The sequence below is a fragment of the Paramisgurnus dabryanus genome, chromosome 10 (genome assembly GCF_030506205.2).
Source record: "Paramisgurnus dabryanus chromosome 10, PD_genome_1.1, whole genome shotgun sequence".
Lineage (NCBI taxonomy): Eukaryota > Metazoa > Chordata > Actinopteri > Cypriniformes > Cobitidae > Paramisgurnus > Paramisgurnus dabryanus.
In genome coordinates this window covers 11,720,635-11,741,033 of record NC_133346.1, presented here as the reverse complement: position 1 = coordinate 11,741,033, position 20,399 = coordinate 11,720,635, and the positions used below count along the sequence as shown (strand labels likewise).

Here is a 20,399-nt window from a genome sequence, read left to right as displayed (position 1 = left end):
TTATGGGGATTAAAACATAATATATATGTATATATACGGATAAGTAGATTAGACGGGGGCAGCTGGTGGTGGTTGGTCTGACATCGGCTGGGCATCATGTTGATGTTGGTAAATGATCTCAGCTTTGCGCAGATAATGACGAGCTCCTTGGTCTCTGCTTCAGCCCAGTTTGTAGACATTTCTAGTCATGAATGTTGATTTGCATTTATTCAAAAAAAACACAAAAAGCTCAATTCGCGTCTTCCGCGCCGCCCCGAACGCCTCTTCCGCGCCGCGGGACCTCTTGACACGCGTCAATGCATCTTCACATTGACTTAACATTGAAATCACTCGCGCTTCACGCCTTTACTGCGGTTGGTGTAAACGCAGCATAACATTGTTCAACTCTGACCTCAGATTGGTCAAGCTTGCTATCAAAAGTTTTTTTTTTTGAAGATTTCAACATGAACTCAACATGAATTTTTAATCAAAACCAAATTGTCTGACAGGTACATGTAGCTATGCCATTGGTTCTCAAACTTTTTTGGGTACGGTGCATTACTTCGTGGCCCCCAAAAGAAAATGTATGACATAAAACATTCCAAAACGTAATAATTTTAATTCAACAAAACATATTAAATTATATAATGTATTGCTGTTGGTTAGTAGCCTTATTTTTCTGAGGTTTCATTACACAGAATTTATGCTAAATTAATGTATTTTATAAAATGTCATAAACTGGGACCCCCTGGCACCATCTGAGAACCACTGAGCTATGCAATTTACTGTACATACAGTATTTGGCTCCATACTTTAAGGTAATGGTGTTCATGTAGCTCATTTGGAAGAAATGTAAAAGTTTAAAAGGTTGCGGGTTTGATTCCCAGGGAACATCTACGTATGCTGATAAAATGTGCATCTTAAATGCTCTGTATTAAAATGAACTTTAAATAAAATTCAACTGGGAACTGCTAAAAAAAGTATTTTTTCACTGCAGTGTAGCAACATAATGGGGCGGTTTCCCGGACAGGGATTAGACTAGTCCTAGACTAAAATAAATGTAAGAGATGTCCAACATCTTGAACTGACATATCTTAAAATACATAAGTGCCCTTTGTTTTGCCTGAAAATGCATGTTTGTTAAAACTAGTTATATTTCCTAATTAAACTATTCCTGGCTTAAGCTAATCACTGTCTGGGAATCCACCCCAATATGAAATATTCTGACATATATGGCACATCTGTGGATTGATGCATGAGTGACTGGTTTAATGGATAAATATTAAATGGATTTACGAGTTGGGGATGCTTTGTTCACCAACTTTACTTTGTCATAAAAGTTAAAATACCTCCCTGACTTGCAGTAGCAATAGTTTTATTACTAGAGGTTTCTCAACGGTGTGCCAATCAATAGTTAATTAAAGGCCAGCAGACTGAACAGAAGTCTGTGAGTCTTTTAGGAGGTAGAGTCTGGATGCTGCTGCTGGCCAAATTTTTCAGACCTCTCAATATGGCTGGCTTCCTCTATCACTTAGTGAACTATTGAGTGAACTCATAATTGCTAGATGTTGTTTTGTTCTGGTCAGCAACACGGTTGGTCTTTTATCTGGGACTTACAGTGAGAGTATGTGAGGTGGAAAAGCTACTTTACAAGACTATTAGTTTTATCTAGAAAATAAATGGTATTTGTTCAAAAATGTTGAAGCAACTGTACTTCTGAATGTGCTGGGCCATTACTAAGCTTTCTTAAGCTCAGAGTATATTCAGTTTTTTATGCATGCGAGCATATGTGCTCGGTCGAATGCACAACCTTGCAAAATATAGTTTATTTGACCCTTATGTGTACACGGACACTCCATATATTTTTTTATATATTCTTATTTTCCAGCTTCCCTAGAGTTAAACATTTGATTTTTACAGTTTTGGAACCCATTCAGCTGATATCCGGGTCTGGCGCTACCATGTTCAGCGCTTAGCACAATCCATTGAATCTGATTAGACCATTAGCATCACACTAAAAATGAACAAAGAGTTTGGATATTTTTCCTATTTCATTAAAAATGTTTCCTTTTTTGGGCATTATGCTGTGTGCGTACACCACCAGCGACTTTGTCTCTGTGTGTCACCCGTCTCCGTCAATGAGGTCGTAACGAGGCATTCTTAATTCTGGTTGTCCTAACAACTATAAACAAATGAATATCTGTCCTCTCAGTAAATAATTAAAGATGGATGCCGTAAACTCTCATTGGTAGCGGCTCCCAAATGTCACTCTTCATTTGCATAAAGTCGCAATGAAAAATGAAAAACTGTAATGTGTTTTGGAATATAATTTTTTTTACAAATGACTTATTTGTAAGCTTCATAATTAAAAAAAAAATTATTGTGTCATCATAATCTTAAATCAAAAACGCAAATCTCCTCCTCGAAACGATCTCTCTTTTCTTCCGGTTGCAGGTGGGCAGGGTCTGGGAAAAGATCGCAGCGATTAGCAAATAGCAACATAAACCAACTTCAAACGATCCATACTGTTCTCAATGGACAAGTCCAGCCCTGCCTTTCTTCCTTTAAGAAGTTGTTTCACTCGGATATATGTCACCAGGGTAAAATAAGACAAGCTCGACTTCCATTTCATGGCGACTCTTTTCTCAACTTTCACACATTGCTGGACACGCCCACTTCCTGTTGCCAATGGTCACTGTTGCTGGGATTCGCCAAGCTTCCATTGAAATGAATGAGATAGCACCACTTGCCATTGCTAGCCGCTGGCGGTGTGCATTAAAACGCTTGGCATATTTTTTAAATAGCCATTACATTTAAATTTATGTTGACTTGGCATACGCTTTCATCCAGAGCAACGTATAGTGCATTCAATCTCTACATTCTTTATCAGTATGGAATCAAACCCATGAGCTTTGCATTGCTAACACAATGCCATATCAACTGAACTACATAAACACCTACAGCAAAACCATTATGTTATAAACTATGACTTTCTGCTTGCTTCTCATTCCAGAAATCTTTGTTGTACATAAAGCTGAATTTGATAAGTAAATGCTTTGGTCCATTTTCCCTGAACAGAAGAGCTGCGGATGCTTATATCCACTAAAATAATCTTTCATCCCCCCATCTATGTCACATCCTATTATTCCCATCTATTTTTTTACTCCACATGCTTGCCACATTCCAGTGCGGTTCACTTGAGACACTCAAACCCCCCAACAGCGACACACTCGACTGTCTAACCCCTTACTGTCTGTGAAACTCTCTCCCACCTTGGCAGTCTTACCACCATCTTCCAGATCCTTATTACTCTCATGTCTGGCCTGCTGCCAGACAGCGGGAAGCTGAGTCTCTACCTTCACTGATTTCTTGTTTTGCTGTAATCACAATGCCCCATATTCACAAAGCCTCTTAAAACGCCAGCTGTTCCTGGCTCAGTTTAGATTTTTGTTAAATAGGCTTTTAAATCAGTAGTGACAAGGTGATACCTGATCCCAGAGCATCACGGCAAGCATTTGGTACTGTAATGACAATGAAAGGTTTTTTGAGATGCAATTAGTTTCATAGTGAAAATCTAAGACATTATAGAACAAAGAGAAAATTACATGAACAGCAACTTTGGAGACCACCACATTGTTTACAGTACATTGTTTTTTTCAGAGACCAGGGAGTGCAATGTAAGATCACCATGGGTGGTAAACGTGCCGAGCGTTTGGGCAGTTTTCGTGTGCCTTGACATTTCTGCTGGTCTCAGCGTGCTGGCATTTCATCAATCATACGTTGAAGCGTCATAAACTGTTGGACACAGAACTTGAATTTGCTTTATAATGTATTTTTTTGCCTTTACCTCTTTATTTCCTCTGATTTTAGAGGTTGAGCTGGCACACAGGATTCCTGTCAATAATGGATTATAAGTTTGAGCGTTGGAGCAAATAGTACTTTTGCAGGTTTGGATTACAGGTCTTGGGGCAATGAAGCTTTCAAGGTGAAAAGTTTTAGAAGAGCCAAGTTTGGGGCAGAGGCTGTATACACCTTTCAATAACAGAGAGATCCAAAAAATTTAAAGTATAGTTTCAAAGGCTCTATGGTCCTCTTTGCACACTAATGTATGTTGTTGCACATAACATTCAACTTAGACATTTGGTGAGGCAGTGCATTGAAGCAAACCTGTTGCAATTAACTACTGGGAAAAAAAGTATTTGACACATCAGCATTTTTATCAATAAGGGGATTTCTAAGTGGGCTATTGACACAAAATGTCCACCAGATGTAGCCTGGATAAGCCAAATATTCATACAAAGACATCAGAACATTTAATTATACAAGTTGAGTCATAATAAATAAAGTGAAATGACACAGGGAATAAGTATTGAACACATGAAGAGAACAAGGTGCAAAATTGCATAGCAAGTCAGAAGATCACCTGAAATCTGTCAGTATTGAGAAAGAAACCCTGCCCCCTATCAGTACTACAGTAATTGATATCAGCTGCTTTAGTCCTAATTGATGGCCTATAAAGGCTTCTCATTACCCAGGAGGCACACAGTAGTGATGGGCAGTCCGGCTCTTTCCATTGGTTCGGCTCTTTCGGCTCAAGCTCCGGCTCTACATTTTAGTGATGGCAGTCCGGCTCTTTTCATAGATTCGGCTCTTCTGGCTCGGCTCCCTTAGAAGAGCCGGCTCCCCTGCATGCGTCTGAAGAGTCGGCTCTTCTCGTTCGCTACAAAGAATCAGCTCTTAGAGCCGGCGTTCGCGAACGACCCATCACTAGCACACAGGAAAGAATTATACTTATTCCCTGTGTCATTTCACTTTATTTATTATGACTCAACTTGTATACTTAAATGTTATGATTTCTTTGTATGAACTCAATATTTGGCTTGATGGCTACATCTGGTGGAATTTGTTTAGATGATTGATGTGTCAAATACTTACTTTCCCCGCTGTATATGAATGGGAAAAAAAGTTGTGAAATGTATTTTGTGTTTCTTATAATGGATGTTCTCTGGATATTTGCATAATTTGGTTATAAACCTAGACAAACATAGTCTGCTTAAAGAAATAACACATTTTCAGGCCTTTATGTAGACTCATCTTGTAAATATTTACAGTGTTGGGTGAAATCTGTAATCAAAAACTGGAGTCAGGAGTCTGCTGCAGGCGAAGCAATGAAATAATATTGAAGGTGTTTGTCTTAGCCGCCGCACCCCATTAAAAACATTTGCTCTTGAGTTTGCAAAAGTACTTGATGTAAACCAGGCCTTAAAAAGAGATAAAGAATTGTTGACATCTGTGCACAGCAAGACAAGTCGACTATAAAGGAAAAAAGAAGCTACCGTTATTTGTCTGCAGGAGCACAGTACAGAAAGCTTTGAGTTACGAGGCTTCACATACCTTGTGAGTTTTACCGTGAGGAGAGTAAAAACATAAAAATATATCATTGTTCGATGTTATTCAGGCTGACAGATTGTCTATTATTGTAATGTAGCTGAAGAGCAAATCCACTTGAATACCTTGAATAGACTTTAAATAAACTTATCTGCTAAATTAAATATATATGCAAAAATTAAAGTACATTTTAGTTAATCTTCATCACGCATGTCACCGTCCTTACTCGGGACTGCTAGGATAAAATTAAGTCAGATTTTTTTCTGCCCTCGGGTAAAAGCCGTAGCTGCTTCGTTTATTTCCGCCTGCAGAGAGTTTCATCATTTCTTACCTTGCATTCGTTCGCATAAGCCTGTGTCACTGTCTTATACTCTCGAGAGTCTCAAGCCATGAATTATTAAACCAGCAGCTGTTATTTCCACATTAGCATAATTTTACAATCCAATGAGTGCACTTACATTCTATTCAATGCATTTTTAATGTTCCATATTTCCGACCACATGGCTTGATGGCTGTTGGTAGCCGCCTTTTTCCCTATTTCAAATCGCATTAAAGTTAGTTTAAATCGCAATGCCGTGACCAAAAGTCTGATTTTTTAAAGTATCCTTCCCAGTATTTTTGGACCTTTTAATATACTAAAAATAAAATAAGTGGCAGACGGTGCTTGTCAAACACGTAAAGCTTCGGGTTTGTGGAGGACTGAGGGATTCCCAGGAGGCTGAAATAGCTCACAAGCTGTTGATTTCCGCTTTCAAAGGAAATTAAAGTGAGGTCAAAGCAATTAAATCAGAGTTGATCCCAAAAAAGGTTGCAGTAAGCCTTCCCATTACACTAATCCCCAACAAGAACTCAATGCAGATAAGGAACTCCTATGACACTTTGCAAACTCCTCCATCTGCAGGGTCGTGTTAAATTACCAATCCCACATACTAGATGACTCTACAAGTCTCTTTAAAAGCCACACAAAGGGATTACCTGTCCCCTTTGTGTTTGTTTGTTTGCACAGTTTCCACGTGTGGGGAAATTCTGTAGACCAGCTGAACCTCGGGAAGAGATGAAAAGAGGAACGGCCGAGCCAGCGTCCCTTGATGGCAACATAAATCAACGTTTTCAATCCCTCCACCTGATTGGTGGGCCAGAAGCTCAGACCAAAGAGTGACACAGATATTTCCTATCTCACTTCATCTTCTTCTCACGCCTGACTCTGGGTCTAATATTAGTCTGTTCGCAAATCTGTCAGTGCCGCTTCACACTGTCTTCCAAACAGCAGCCTACTAAAGATAATGCGATGTGTGCTGTTCAAATGGTCATGTTTGCTTGAATGGCTTTGCCATTCTCGAATTTTGTTAGTTTTACATCCAGAAGTTATAGCCTTGCAGGGAGGATAAACAAACAGTGGATTTTTCTTACTGTGCAATATTTCTAAAGCTACTTTTTGTTGTCTTTGTAGAACCACAAATATGTCCGCACCGATGAAGTACGCTTAAAAGTGATTTACAAATCTAGAGATATTGCAGTAGAGGTTTACTGCACTCAGTTGCCACTGATATGCTTTATGGCATAAACAACTCACACTTCCATAGGAGCAGTTTTCTTTCGGCTAGTTTATGTTTTCCGTTGTTTCCAATGGAAGTTTTTAAATAAACACAAGCAGCTGGTGTTTTTTTTCTGCGCTCGGTGCCGACACTCAGCATTTGTGTGTTCAACTTGGGTGTTCAACACTCAGCTCGTCAATGTCACTTTGCACTCAGCCGTCCAATCACAGTAAAGGAGGGGCGGGACAAATACATTGTAAAATGACGGATAAACAAAACAAAAGTATCATATCAAAGTGCTCTGCTGAAGAAATTGGCATGCCACTGGTGTTTTCTGCCCCGTTTTAAAGCTTTGGTGGACACGGGGCCTAACTCTTAATACATAATCAGAGCCTCTGTTGTTTATTTGCAATGAAGTTCTTCTAAAGCCAGTTAATAAAGTTATTACATTGTTTTTTTATTGCATAGTAAAGTGTACCGTGGCTGAACAAAATAGAGGTGATCTACTGTGTACTTGCATGTGTTGTTCATTTGTGGGGATCTGATTAAAGGGGACATATCACAAAAATCTGACTTTTTCCATGTTTAAGTGCTATAATTGTGTTTCCAGTGCTTCTATCAATCTTGAAAATGTGAAAAAGATCAAACCAGTAACTTTGGTAAACCATTCTTTGCAAGCATGTGAAAAAATAGGTCATTAAAATTGGGCTCCCCTTGTGATGTCAGAAGGGGATAATACCGCCCCTTAATCTGCACTATCCAACCACGGCACTGATATTTAGTGCATATATCAGCTCATTTGCATTTAAAAAGACACACCTGCTCACCCCTACAAAATGGCAATTTTAACATGCTATAATAAATTTTCTATATGGTATTTTGAGCTAGAACTTCACATACATACTCTGAGGACACAAAAATTATTTGGCTTCTTCAAAAAGTCTTGTAAAATGTCCCCTTTAAGGTTTGTTTTGGCAACAAAATAAACCTTTCCATTGGAAATATGGAGGTGTGCATTGGCAACTCGTAAAAACAAATAACTTGACTGTACCATTGGTCTCAACAAAAGATGACCGAGCATGGAGTTTACAATTTCTATCTTGTGTTAAGATTTTACTGTGCATTCACCATTTTCTGTGCTGAAACGCAGACGTTTGTGAGATTGAATGCCAAGAAGAGAGTAAAAATGTCAAAGCTCTGAGAGAAAATAACAGGTGTGTGTCATGGTGCTTGCTGAATAGGCGGTTTGTTTTGAGGATATTTATTTTTTTATCTGCTGATCGTTTGAAAAGATGCCTCATTGTTTTGAAGGCATTTGGGCTGTTATTTGATTTTGTAAAGCATTTCTTTTGTGTTTCCTACGAGTGTCAATATTTTACTCATTCGCTGTTGATTTCCTTTGAGGAGAGGTGCTGGGCATTGAAAAATCTGTTTTAGGGTATTAAGATCTGCACGATGTGTTTCAATAAAACGGAAAAAAACCCACACTGTTTTCTTGTGTTCTTTGAAAGATTACTTGACTCACAAATATTCACACGTCATGAAATAAAGATAATTTACTTATAAGATATGAACAATAATTGAAACCACACTAAATATTGTTATATTTATGCTTAAAACAAGAGAAGAAGAGTAAAACAGATTCAAATCTTTAAGATTACATTTTGCCTCAGAATAGGTTTTGTATTTGTATGTCATTTTGTTTATAAAGACTTCTCAACTAAATTATATTTTTTACACATACAGGTTTTGAACGATAAATGAGAAGATCGTAAAAATGAGAAATTCAGATGGACTGATCGCTCGATTACATGGAGGTTAGACTCAGTCTTGAATTAATTACGTTCCTACTTAACATTTGCTAAGCATCCTCCTGTTTTCCATGGCTCTATCTGGGTTAAGTCTCAAGGTACTCAGCCCGGTTACGGAGCTTAAGCTTGGGAAGATAGATGACCGTCAGAATGTGGGTGACCCAGTGCAGATGAGTGACCTGTAAACACATCCTATCACCAAACCCTCAGGGCGTCCGGTCAGCTGTAACGCTGATCGGCCCCACTGAGCACATCCGTGCAGCGATCCATAGTGCCGAGGAGGTGCATGCTTCAATCTTACAAAGGTAGAGATGCAGCTTTTCTTACACTCTTAAAACAAATGTGTTAAAATAACACATCTTGTGTCTAGTTAAGAACAACACAATCTAATGTGTTATCCTGAACCGAACACATCTCTGTGTTATTTTTGGAACAACACACTTTGTGTTGTTTTAACATAACTTGTGTTGTCCCTTTTATTTATTTGAACTCAAAATCAACATGAATTGACACATAATGTGTTACATAGGATAACACAAAACAATGTGTTAAAATTAACACATCATTTCTTAGAGTGTACAAGCTCAGTGCCAGTCAAATGTTTTTTATTTATCTATTCAAAGATTAAATGCATTTTTTGAGATTTCGATCTTTCCATAGTTTTTAGTCACCATCTACAGGAAGTCTCAATGTTTCACTTTCTGATGATTTTGCTGCAATTTGTAACATTTGGTTTTATATCGTCCATCTCTGAAACATAACACATTCGTACACGACAGATTAAATGACAAATCAATATCAAAGTCCCTTTAGGGAAGTCGTGCCATGTTCGCCTCCGAGCAGTTATTTCAGTCGTGCAAGACTTAAGTCCTATCGACTACTTGCATGGGAAAAGATTGATCTATTTATCTTAAATCACATGGTAAAATCACAATTAAACATAATTTAAATCTGACATTAACTTTACCATCATTTTTGTTTCTTAAAGGGATAGTTCACCCAAAAAAAGAAAATGATGTCATCACTCTCATGTTGTTCTAAACCAAAGACTATAAAAAAGGTGGCCGCCGCCCATTCGCTCTCTTCCATTTGTGAAAAGTGAAGCCTCCAGTGTCCCGATACGGCACTGACATCTTGAGTCTGCGCAGTAGCGATTTTGGGACCAGTCTTGCGCAGTAGTTAGCAGCAAGTAAAGACGCGAAATCAAAAAGATAATTGAAGTGCAATTTAAAGGAACAGTATGTAGGATTGTGGCCAAAACTGGTATTGCAATCACAAAACTTGTGGCTAAAACTGGTACTACAATCACACAACTGGTGTCCAATACACAAAATGACAACATAAACATCAGTTGAGGGCTGCAACTCCACTTTTTAAATGACAATATCCTGGCCAGACCACTCTTGTCAGTGATAAAAGTATTTGAAATGAAAATGATTTCTTAATGTCTAGTGACATATCAGGGCCATTTTGTGATTAATTGATATACATTTCTTACATTCTGTTCCTTTAATTGTTTAGTTGGTCTCAAGTCCCATTGAATAACATGGTGGAGGCGGGGTTTATAACCTATACTAGGACCATTAACTGGGGGGCGATCGAGATGTTTTGGCTTCACTTTTCAGGGCTTGTGAGGCACACATGTATAAGTTTTTTTATTTTGATGAACACAAAAGAAGATATTTTGATAAATGATGAGCACACAGCTGATAGCCATTGACTTGGTAAATGGACTGCATTTATATAGCGCTTTCATAGACCCATCAAAAGCACTTTACAATTTTTGCCCACATTCACCCATTCCCTCACTCATTCATACACCAACCATCGTGTCAGCCATGCGAGGCGCCATCCAACTCATCGGGAGCAGCTGGGGTTAGGTGTCTTGCTCAAGAACACCTTGACACCTGGTCAGGTGGATTCCGGTTTGTAGACAACCTACCTGAACCACTGTGCCACTGCTGCCCTATATATATATAAACACAGCCTGAGACTGTTTAGTATGTCAGCATTGCTTGCAAAGTTTGGTTTGTCATCATGATTTTTCTCATTTAAAAGTTTGTATATTGCAGCAGCTGTCTCTCTCTGTGCTCAGACTCCGATGAAGGGGATAACCGCTTCCCAAACCGCCCGTTTTTATGGAGAAATCTGTTCAGTCCTGACTTTGAAAATCGCAGCCAGCATTTTTATTTTGGCGGTCGCGGCTAAGCCAGTAGGAAACATTTTAGCAGCTACACGGTGATAATTGTTTCGCCATCAAAATTTTGACAAAGCTTGCCGCTTCAGCTACCTTCACTTACAAGACTCTATTGCGTTGCCTCAGCACAATTTCGAAATTATGAGAACAAGAAAGGGAACCTCTATCTTGACTCTGCACCCCTAAACAAACAATTACCACAGCGAAAACGCACACATGCCACATCGCATTTATCCCCTGCTTTACTTACTTTAATAAAGTGTCAGCTGTAAAGTTACGGACTCCTATAAACCTTCCACCAAACAGACTTTTATTTGATGTGCCCTTCAAGAAATGAGTTCAGCCTTGCTCTTTCTGTACCATAGATTTTTTTCTCAGTTATCTAAGTGTAATGTTTTGTTGTTACAGTACAGTATTTGTACCAAATATGTCTATATGTAATCCGTGAATGTTTAATTTCACAATCATTGTTTTTTTATAGGGTGTTGGTCTTGCCTCAAAGCCTCCATTTGTCTTGAAAGGTTTTCTATTATGGATGTTGGAACATGCAGTGATTTAGCGCCTTACAAAACCCAAGAGCATTGGAGAGGTCAGGTGCTGATGTTGGGAGATGGGACCTGGCTCGCACATGGCATTCAACTTCCTCCAAGAGGTATTTAGTAAGGGTTCAAGTCTGAGTTTTGGCAAACCATTTCATTTCTTTCACAACACACCCGTTAAACCATTCCTGTATGGATTTGGCTTTGCACAGGGGGGCTCTGTCACACAGGGACAAATTCTACCGTAAATGTTTGTATAAGGATATTGCATGGCTGTTTGCTTAATTTCACACGCTCTTGTTTGTGAAAAGGGAAGCTGCGAGAGCCAAACCTGTTCATTTGAACCGCCTTTCCACTTATGTTTGGCCATGTCGTGGTTTTTAACAAATCCGCAAAGCCCCCGAATTCTGTAGCGTACGGGTGTAGTGGCACAGAAAACTTCCATTAGTTTTTCGAACGGCTAATTGACTGAGAAATATTTTTATACACACTGAAGTTTAACTTGAAGAGGAGAATCGTAGCTCCGGGGATGTGTCTTGTGTGAATTCAACCGAAAACGCTCATTTGTGGAAAATGAGCAAGCTGGAGTGCGAAAAAGCTTCTTCAAAAGCTTCTTTGTGAGGGTTTGGAGATGCAACAAATGGATGAAAGATGCATAGAATGTCACAGAAATTCGTGAATATTTTATGAGGTGACAAATCTCATTCGTTTGTTTGATGGTGGGGTTAGGGGTCTGGCATTATTACCGCTTTTTTCTAATCATTGCACGTTTAAATACGTTTAACTTTTATTTAAGTTTATTTAACTACGTTTGGGAGAAGCATGGTCATGTGATCCAACCAATCAGCGGGAAGAGGTGCCTATAAATAGCAGTCCGTCACCGTTATATTTATCCCAGTTAAAGAGGGGGGAGTACTCTGGATTCGTGCTAAAATTCCGAACTCTGGGCCCTCTCCTCGGACAGCGCGCCAAATAGGATGTCGCTTTAACTATTGTTTGTTACTCTTTTTTTCCGGATTTTTAAACAATTGTCCCCTGACGTTAGGGTTAAAGTTGGATTTGGGTTAGGATGTCTTTTATGTAACAAAAAGTCGCTCTAACCCCAAACCCAAGCGACAATGGTAAGAAAATAGGAAAAACAATTGAGCTAAATATTCTGTGACTAACACGGAAATTCGTGAGACCAGCCTGGCTTTATCTCATATCGATTACATGCTAATGCTAACTCGTGAAATACAAATTAGTAACATGCTAGGCCGACATAGACTCTTATATTTGAATGTACAGCACATGGCTGATGATTCCCAACATGGAACCTATGGATTTATCGGCATTCCTACGTTCGAAGCATTCCTGCAAGTAAATCCAGAAGAAAAACCTTTGTTTATGAAAGAGCTTGAACATGTTTGAATCTCATCAGTGGGAATTATTCTCATCCTGACACGCTGTTGTAGACCTGTTTTGCTAATCAGACACTAACATGAAGCAGATTTAAGAGGATGTCAGAGCGGAGTTACACGCCGGTGTGCGTATGTCTCCCTCACTCCTGTCTGTCTGTCACTGGCTGTTGTCAGGGCTGAGAGAGTTTAGTCAGACGGCTTGCTGATGTGCTCGATTTTATCCGGTCTTTATCTCACGGCTGTCTGAGGCCTTCGCTCCGATGTTGGATTGGCAGGAGTTATCGCAGCTGGCTCGCAAATGCGGTCGGTGGAAAAGCGCGTGTGGGTTTGTTTGTGTGTATGTATGTTTGTTTGCAAAGACCATCTGCAAATCCTTCTTAGCTACTCGTCCGTTGCTGTATTTAGTTTGGTACTTTTCCTCAGTGGTGTCGGCTTTTAAGGGTTGTCTGTGAAACACAAGACAGCTGCCCTGTCTCTTAAATCTCTGTCAGTCAGAGACTTAGCAGACTGTTTTTGGATGAATGATCCTCCTAAGGATTTTTTGACTCGCTTTCAAGTCAGAATATCTCATATGATGGCCTTGGTTGGATTCAGTTGAGCTTTATTTGATGCATTTGAGGTGAAATTTTATAATGCTTATGTGAATCATGAGTTTATGTATTTGAGCATGTATTTATATTTTAAATCACTCTGTCAGGTTCTATTTTTATTCTTTTAAGCTACCACAGATTTTATTTATGCTGAATTGTATAATCCTTTGACAGATAATGTAAAAATAAAGATAAAAAATAAATTAGCAAGTGAGGTGTTGGCAGAAGAGATGGGTTTTAGCCGATTTTTAAAGATGGCTTCAAAATCAGCAGATCTTGTCGCAACTGGCAGATCATTTCACAGATGAGGAAAAGAACCAGAGAAGGTACATGATAGCGATTTTTTCCCTTTTTGGGATGGCACCATAAGGTGTCGTTCCACTCTTGCCGAAGCATTTTGGATCATCTTTAGGGGTTTGGTTGTGCAGGCTGGGAGTCCGGCCAGTAACGCATTGCAATAGTCCAATCTGGACAGAACAAGAGCCTGGACTTGGACTTGTGTAGCATGCTCGGATAGGAAAGGTCTGATTTTCCCAATGTTGTAGAGGATGAATCTACAAGAGCGGGTGGTGCTGGCAACATGCTCTGTTAAACTAAGCTGATCATCAATATCCACCCCCAGGTTTCTGGCTGTCCTGGAAGGAGTAATGATCGCAGAACCTAGTTGAAAGGAAAGATTATGATGAATCTTAGATTGTGAATGATTAACCATGCAGAGGAGTTGCCATGTATAAAATGTTATGCAAAGCATTTGATTAAGATTTCAGTTGATGCCTCCCACCCCTGTGCACCCTTATAAGTCATCATTCGTTTTTAAGGTTACAATACATTAAGGTTTAGGATACAATTACAACCACGTTTTACTTTCAACCAATCACATCTCATATATAAATCACCTGACTACTAGCACTTGTCCCCCTCACTGTTACATGCTGTGTCCGAAACCACTCCCTCATTCACAAATATAGCAAATGACAATTGAGTCCACTATATGGTGAAAAAGTGAACGATAATGAGTGCGTGGTTTTGGACACTGACGTAAAACCATGCGTCAGAGAGCTGTCGCAGAGATTTGCCAAAAACCCTTATACCTGTGTGGCTTTATGGATCGTACTGTGAAACGGTAAAGTTTACTTTCTTACTGTTTGTCATGTTTCTTGTATTAGGTAATAATAAAGAGAAAAAAACAACTGCTTCTCATATTTATTTACTATTATGTTAATTTATTATATTTAATAAACATATGTATTAATTTAAAAAAAAATGTATTTCTTTATTTTTAAAAGTAGAAAATAACTGACAACAAGAACAAACAAAAGTGTATAACCATAAATTTGTGGTGTTTACTGTCAGTATCTTTCATAGATATGTACACTAGATCAGTGGTTCTCAAACTGGGGGCCGCGAGATGGTGCTGGGGGGCCCCAGTTTTATGACATTTTATAAAATGCATTAATTTATCATAAATTATGTGTAATTAAACCTTAAAGAATAAGGCTACTAACCAACAGCACTACTTTGTATAATTTAATGTTTTGTTAAATAAAATGTTAAGTTTTAGCACGTTTTTGTCATAAATTTTCTTTTTGGGGGGGGGGGGGGCGAAGGAATGCAACGTACACAAGGGGGGGCAAAAAGTTGAAAAAGTTTGAAAAAGTTTGAGAACCACTGCACTAGGTGTCGCCTTGGGGTTCTAAGCATGTGCCAATACCGCCGCCATCTTGGAACAGGGGTCTTGTCATAGGAAGTAGCTAGCTGCCTGTAATTCGACTTCATGGACGATGCCGAACTTTTGTGCTGCGTATGAATGTTAGGCCTACTAGCACTTTACATTATATTTAGAAAAAGTAGATTTTCTTTATGTTAAAACTAAAAATTTTGGACTCAATGCTAAATACATGTCTGACCGTTGGAACGAACCCCACTCACCAAAAAACTGTTATTTAATTTCCGTTACACCTTTGCCTGCATTGAAGCTGATGCATTGAAGAGGAAGGGCTCCCCTGTTTGAAGATGGCGGCTTTATTTGACCCATTCGTTTCAATGAACTGCCGTAGCCAAGGCGACATCTAGTGTATATATCTATGAGTATCTTTCAGCTGATTCCAGTTACGCATTTGTTTCCCATTGTATCATGGGAAATAGTAAGTGAGCGAGCATACATCGAATGTACCCTTAAAGTCGGAGTGCATTGTGGGTAAAAATAGTGAACGAATGTAGGGAATGAATGAATGGTTTCGGACACCAATACAAAATGGCGGACGCCAAATATAGTGCACTACAAAGGAGATATGGAGTGATTTAGGACACATATAGAGTGCCGCAGGGATGACGTATTTTGTAGGCTAACACTTTGGATTATCAAAAGTTTATGACGCATACGTTTTCTCCAAAAAGTTAGTCTTCACAGATAAACACAACTTTTTATATTTCTAGTAAAGGCATTTTCACATTTATATTAAATTCATAAAATTTGTAATCATCTGGAAGATTAACTTGTTGGCAAAACTTTACTTTTTTACTGTTTGTCACATTTGTCACTGCGGCACTCTTTACAGTATGAGTCCACAAAAGTTTTTAGTTTCTCTCTAAAGACTCCTAAAATTGTATTCCTATACTGTATAGGATAATTCCGAATACAAAATAAGAAAACAAAACAAGTTAGCCTAAATGTAATGCCATTGTCAAGGATCACAATGGGTCTATTGTCAATGAATGCTTGTTACCCACAACCCTTGCATATAGGACGTGCTATCATTGTTAATTCAACATCCACTGACCCTAATATCTTCTCTGTTCTTCTGTAAGAATGCATATTTGTTTTCAACTCATCCTAAATGCTTTCCCAGGCAAATCTACATCATTCATTTTGCACGTTCTGTGTTTACTCATAAATTTAATTACGTTGAAACAACAAGCTGCTGTTGAGTTTTCAGTTTAATGTTTGTCTCCCTAACCGGTCCCTGATGGTAAGAGTATTTCAGTAGTCGTCTTTGTCTTAATAAATCCCTCGAACTCTGATAACACACAAATTAAGTTTTCAGAGTTATTTTACTATTTTAATTAAACATGTTTCTTCATGCATTTCCACTCCTTAAAAATAATTTTCAAATATATTTGAGAAGCAATATATTGCGATTTATTCAAGTGTTTATTTTTTAAAGTGTTCAACAAAGGCAATGCATTTCCCCCACAGATGTGTTTGTTTTATAAGACATATAGTATGCACAGACATAGGGGTGTCATCACCCAATTTTTTTGAATTGGTCTAAAGTGGACTATCAAAATAACATCTTACTCAAGGACGTATCTGTGACAGTCTGTTAAACTGATGCTGTAAAATGTTTATGATAACAATGAATAGTGAAACAGATTAGCATCAAATGTCATGTTCTTGTAGAGCGCTGCCTTAGAGCACAGCACAAAGGTCATGGGGTCGATCCCCAGAGAACACACATGCTGATAAAAAGTATAGCTTGAATGCTCTATATGTTGATTGCTTTGGATAAAATCATCTGCCAATTGCATTAAAGTAAATAAATGTGTTTTTTAAATATACAGTAGCAAACAAATATGTATATTATGTACTTTGTATGTAGTAGTGGTAGTAGACAGAATCTTTTATTTGTTTACCAGTATGTGCACTTGAACAGGGTTTTTTATATTCATGCTTTATTTTCAAAAAAGACTCAGAATACCATTATTAGTAAAGGACAAATTGCATTTCTCAAAATGAGTGGCGTTTCCATGATTTGACGCCCCACCGATGGTCATTTATGAATCATAAAGAATAAGCATTGAGCTTCACCCAGGACATTTTGCCATCTATCTGCTCGAGGCAGTAATGGATAGGCTGTCAGAATGTGCCTTGAGTGCATCAAAGGGATTCACGCATCAGTCTGGTTTGCATGCTGTTGCGTTTTGGCGGTTTATGACAGGCGAGAGACAGAACGGGTCACATCACATCCTTTGCCTTGGCTAAAGATGCGCAGATCATGATGTGTTTGAATTTACATTTTCGTGTGCTGATGGATCTCTGTTACTACACTCATTAATGACTTAAAAGATCCGTCATGGATTTTATATTGAACATGTCAAGGTATTATTCTGTGGTCTATTAGGGAATTAATTAGAGAAATTATTGCAATTCTTTCCACGCAGAGCCTTCATTATTACTGACAGGTTTATCTCATCAAGTTTAACAAGGTTATGTATGGTAATAAAAAATAAATAGATTTCTGTAAGCGATGACCTGCAAGGCATAATGCACAGTCAGCCAGCGATTATTACCAAGATAAAACCAGATAGGGTGAAAAGGATAAATAAATAGACTGGAAATATAGATTTGGGTTGAAAATCCTATATTGTACCTTGGATCTTTCTTTCTGAAGAGATAGCATCTGCAAGCATCCTAAAAGGTCACCAGTTTCACTTGCACTGTCAGTAATATATCTTAGAAGTTTAAAGAGCGCTTATAAACCGATTCATGATTTTACATTTACTTTGGTGTGAAAGTGTGTGTTAGGACATGTTAATGATATGCAAAAGGTACAAATCCTAAAGTAAACAATAATGCAAGTTATCATCTCCAACTTAAAGAGCACCTGTTTCATTGCTTAAAACAATGTTATTTTGTGCATTTGGTATAATACAATGTGTTTGCGTAAAAAACAGATTATTTTCCACATTTTTGTAGCCCTATTTCACTCTCTTCCTGAAATGCACGAATTTGAAATGCTCTGTGTCCCTGATTGGCCAGATAATCTGTACGTTGTGATTGGCCTAAATACCTCTGATTTCAGCCGGATATGTAACGCTACTTACCATGTTTGAAAGATTCGGTCACAATGCAATGCTAACAGGAGTTAACTCACAGGCTGTGAGGAATTATGATTATGTCGGTCTTGTCTACATCACCAATCCCAAGAAGTAAACTGTTGCCTACAATCCGTGAGTTTGATGTAGTCCAAGAAAAGAGACTTGCGCCATTGTTAACTTTGAGGGTATGTACCTTTTGCATATCGTTAACATATACTAATACACATTTACACACCAAAGGAAATTTAAAAACGTAAATTGGACAATAGGTGCTCCTTCCTCTGCCTGTTGACATGGACACGATGGTCATTATCATAATTCTGCCTGCTTCTGACCCACAGGCCGTAAGTAGCATACGTTTCTACGATCACAAATGCAGACATGATTTTTTAGTAATCCTTACCTTACCAATCTGTTACGTTCTGCTCAAGCTACGCTGGAAAAATTGATCGGTTAAATTGGTCATCTACATTTTCTGAATAAGATTTGGCGATAAGGTAGTCACAACAATTTTATCTCCTGTCAGTATTGCATTGGGAGCTAATTTTCCAACCACGGTAAGGAGCAGCACATTTCCGGCTGACGACAAAGGTATTCAGGCCAATCACAACGTACTGATTAGCTGGCCAATCATAGAACACTGCACCTTTCAGAATGATGAGCTTTGTACAAAATCAATGCGTTTCAGGGAGACAGGGAATAGAGGAGCAACAATAATGTACACTATGTGAAAAATTATGTGTCTTTTGAACCATAAACCAAGCAAACACATTATATTACACCAAATACACAAAATAACGTTGTTTTAGCATCGTAAAATGTGCTTTTAAAATTTTGCTCTAATAAATAAATAAATTGGTATTAGCATCAAAGCTAACTATAAAAGTGCATTAATATTATTTAGCTTGTGTAGTTAAGAGTGAGGAAAAAACATAACCCTAAAAAATCCTAATAAATAAATAAGTAAGGAGTAATTGACGACGGGTCATTGAATTATTAGAAAATAATCCACACCCGAGGTGGTGATGCGGCCACGACGCCGGATCACAGTTGATAGGTTTCTAATGCAGTTATTAATGAAGTTATTAGAAAAAGAGCGAGAGCGATCGAGTCACAGAGAGAGAAAAAAGAAAGAAAAAGGGCGAGAGAGAGAGAGAGAGAGAGAGAGAGAGAGAGAGAGAGAGAGAGAGAGAGAGAGATTGTGTGAACGAGGCTACCTCTGTGCATCTCTAAACAGCGCTGTTATTGCCTCGAAAAATCGTCTGTCATGTTGTTTTTGTTAGGCGGTTATAACAGTTAAATATGCAAAGTGATACAGAACTGTAATGCAGTGAACTACGTTCGCCGTGCGTTTCCCAGAAAATAATCGCACACCTCAGAACGTTCATAAGCCAATCAGATTCAAGCATTCAGCGCAGGGCCGGTTTTTGCTATGGGCAATGTGGGCGAACGCCCAGGGCGCAATCTACGTGAGGGCGCACGAGCGCATTCAAAAAAAAAAAAAAAAACCCATCAAAGCGGTTTTTTAGACTAACGCTCATTTCCATGTCAAGTTAGTGCTGAGAGTCATACACAGGTTGTGTGCGTGTCAGAAGAGGCACGGGAGAAAGGGGCGGGCCAACTTGCAACTCCAAACCGCTCGCCTTATAGGGGGCGAGCGAGGGATAGACTGATCCCAGGCCAGAGGCCACACAACACAAACTGCTGCGTCTGCTTCCACATAAATTGTATTTTTCATTCCTAAAATTAACATAGACCCATATACCTACGAACATGTTATCAATTGGATTTTGTGAAAAAAAAATCTGTAGAGTCATCTACGTGACTCACGTCACGTGACACCGGTTGATTGACGGGCGAACGGATGTTGTTGGCAAAATGTAATGCAAAGTTATATGTCGAGTCTTCATCATCATCATTCCATGGATCGAATTAAAAGACCAAAGAAGCCATAAGTTGCCCAGATCAGAAAAAGAAGAAAAGAAGATGAGGAAAACTTATAAAGATAAAGGTATGCCGATTTATGAGTGACGACGTGAGTGAAAGTAGGAAATAGGCTAACGTTATTTATATTAGCCTCGCCGGCTCGCCCTCTTGCTAATATGTTGCTATTAGCCACAGAACACGACTGTTTTTTTTGGT

General features: G+C 38.6%; 1 long non-coding RNA gene across 2 annotated transcripts in view; it reads left to right on the top strand.

The window, feature by feature from the left end:
- LOC135740439 (uncharacterized) overlaps positions 1-20,399 on the top strand; it is a 193,977-nt gene that overhangs the window by 19,839 nt on the left and 153,739 nt on the right. Inside the window, exon 3 of one of the 2 annotated variants that reach the window (XR_010529185.1) lies at positions 6,374-6,622. The exons of the other annotated variant lie outside the window; for it this stretch is intronic. This is a non-coding gene — a long non-coding RNA (uncharacterized lncRNA). Of the gene's footprint in view, positions 1-6,373; positions 6,623-20,399 lie in introns of those variants that run through there. 2 annotated transcript variants of the gene reach the window in all.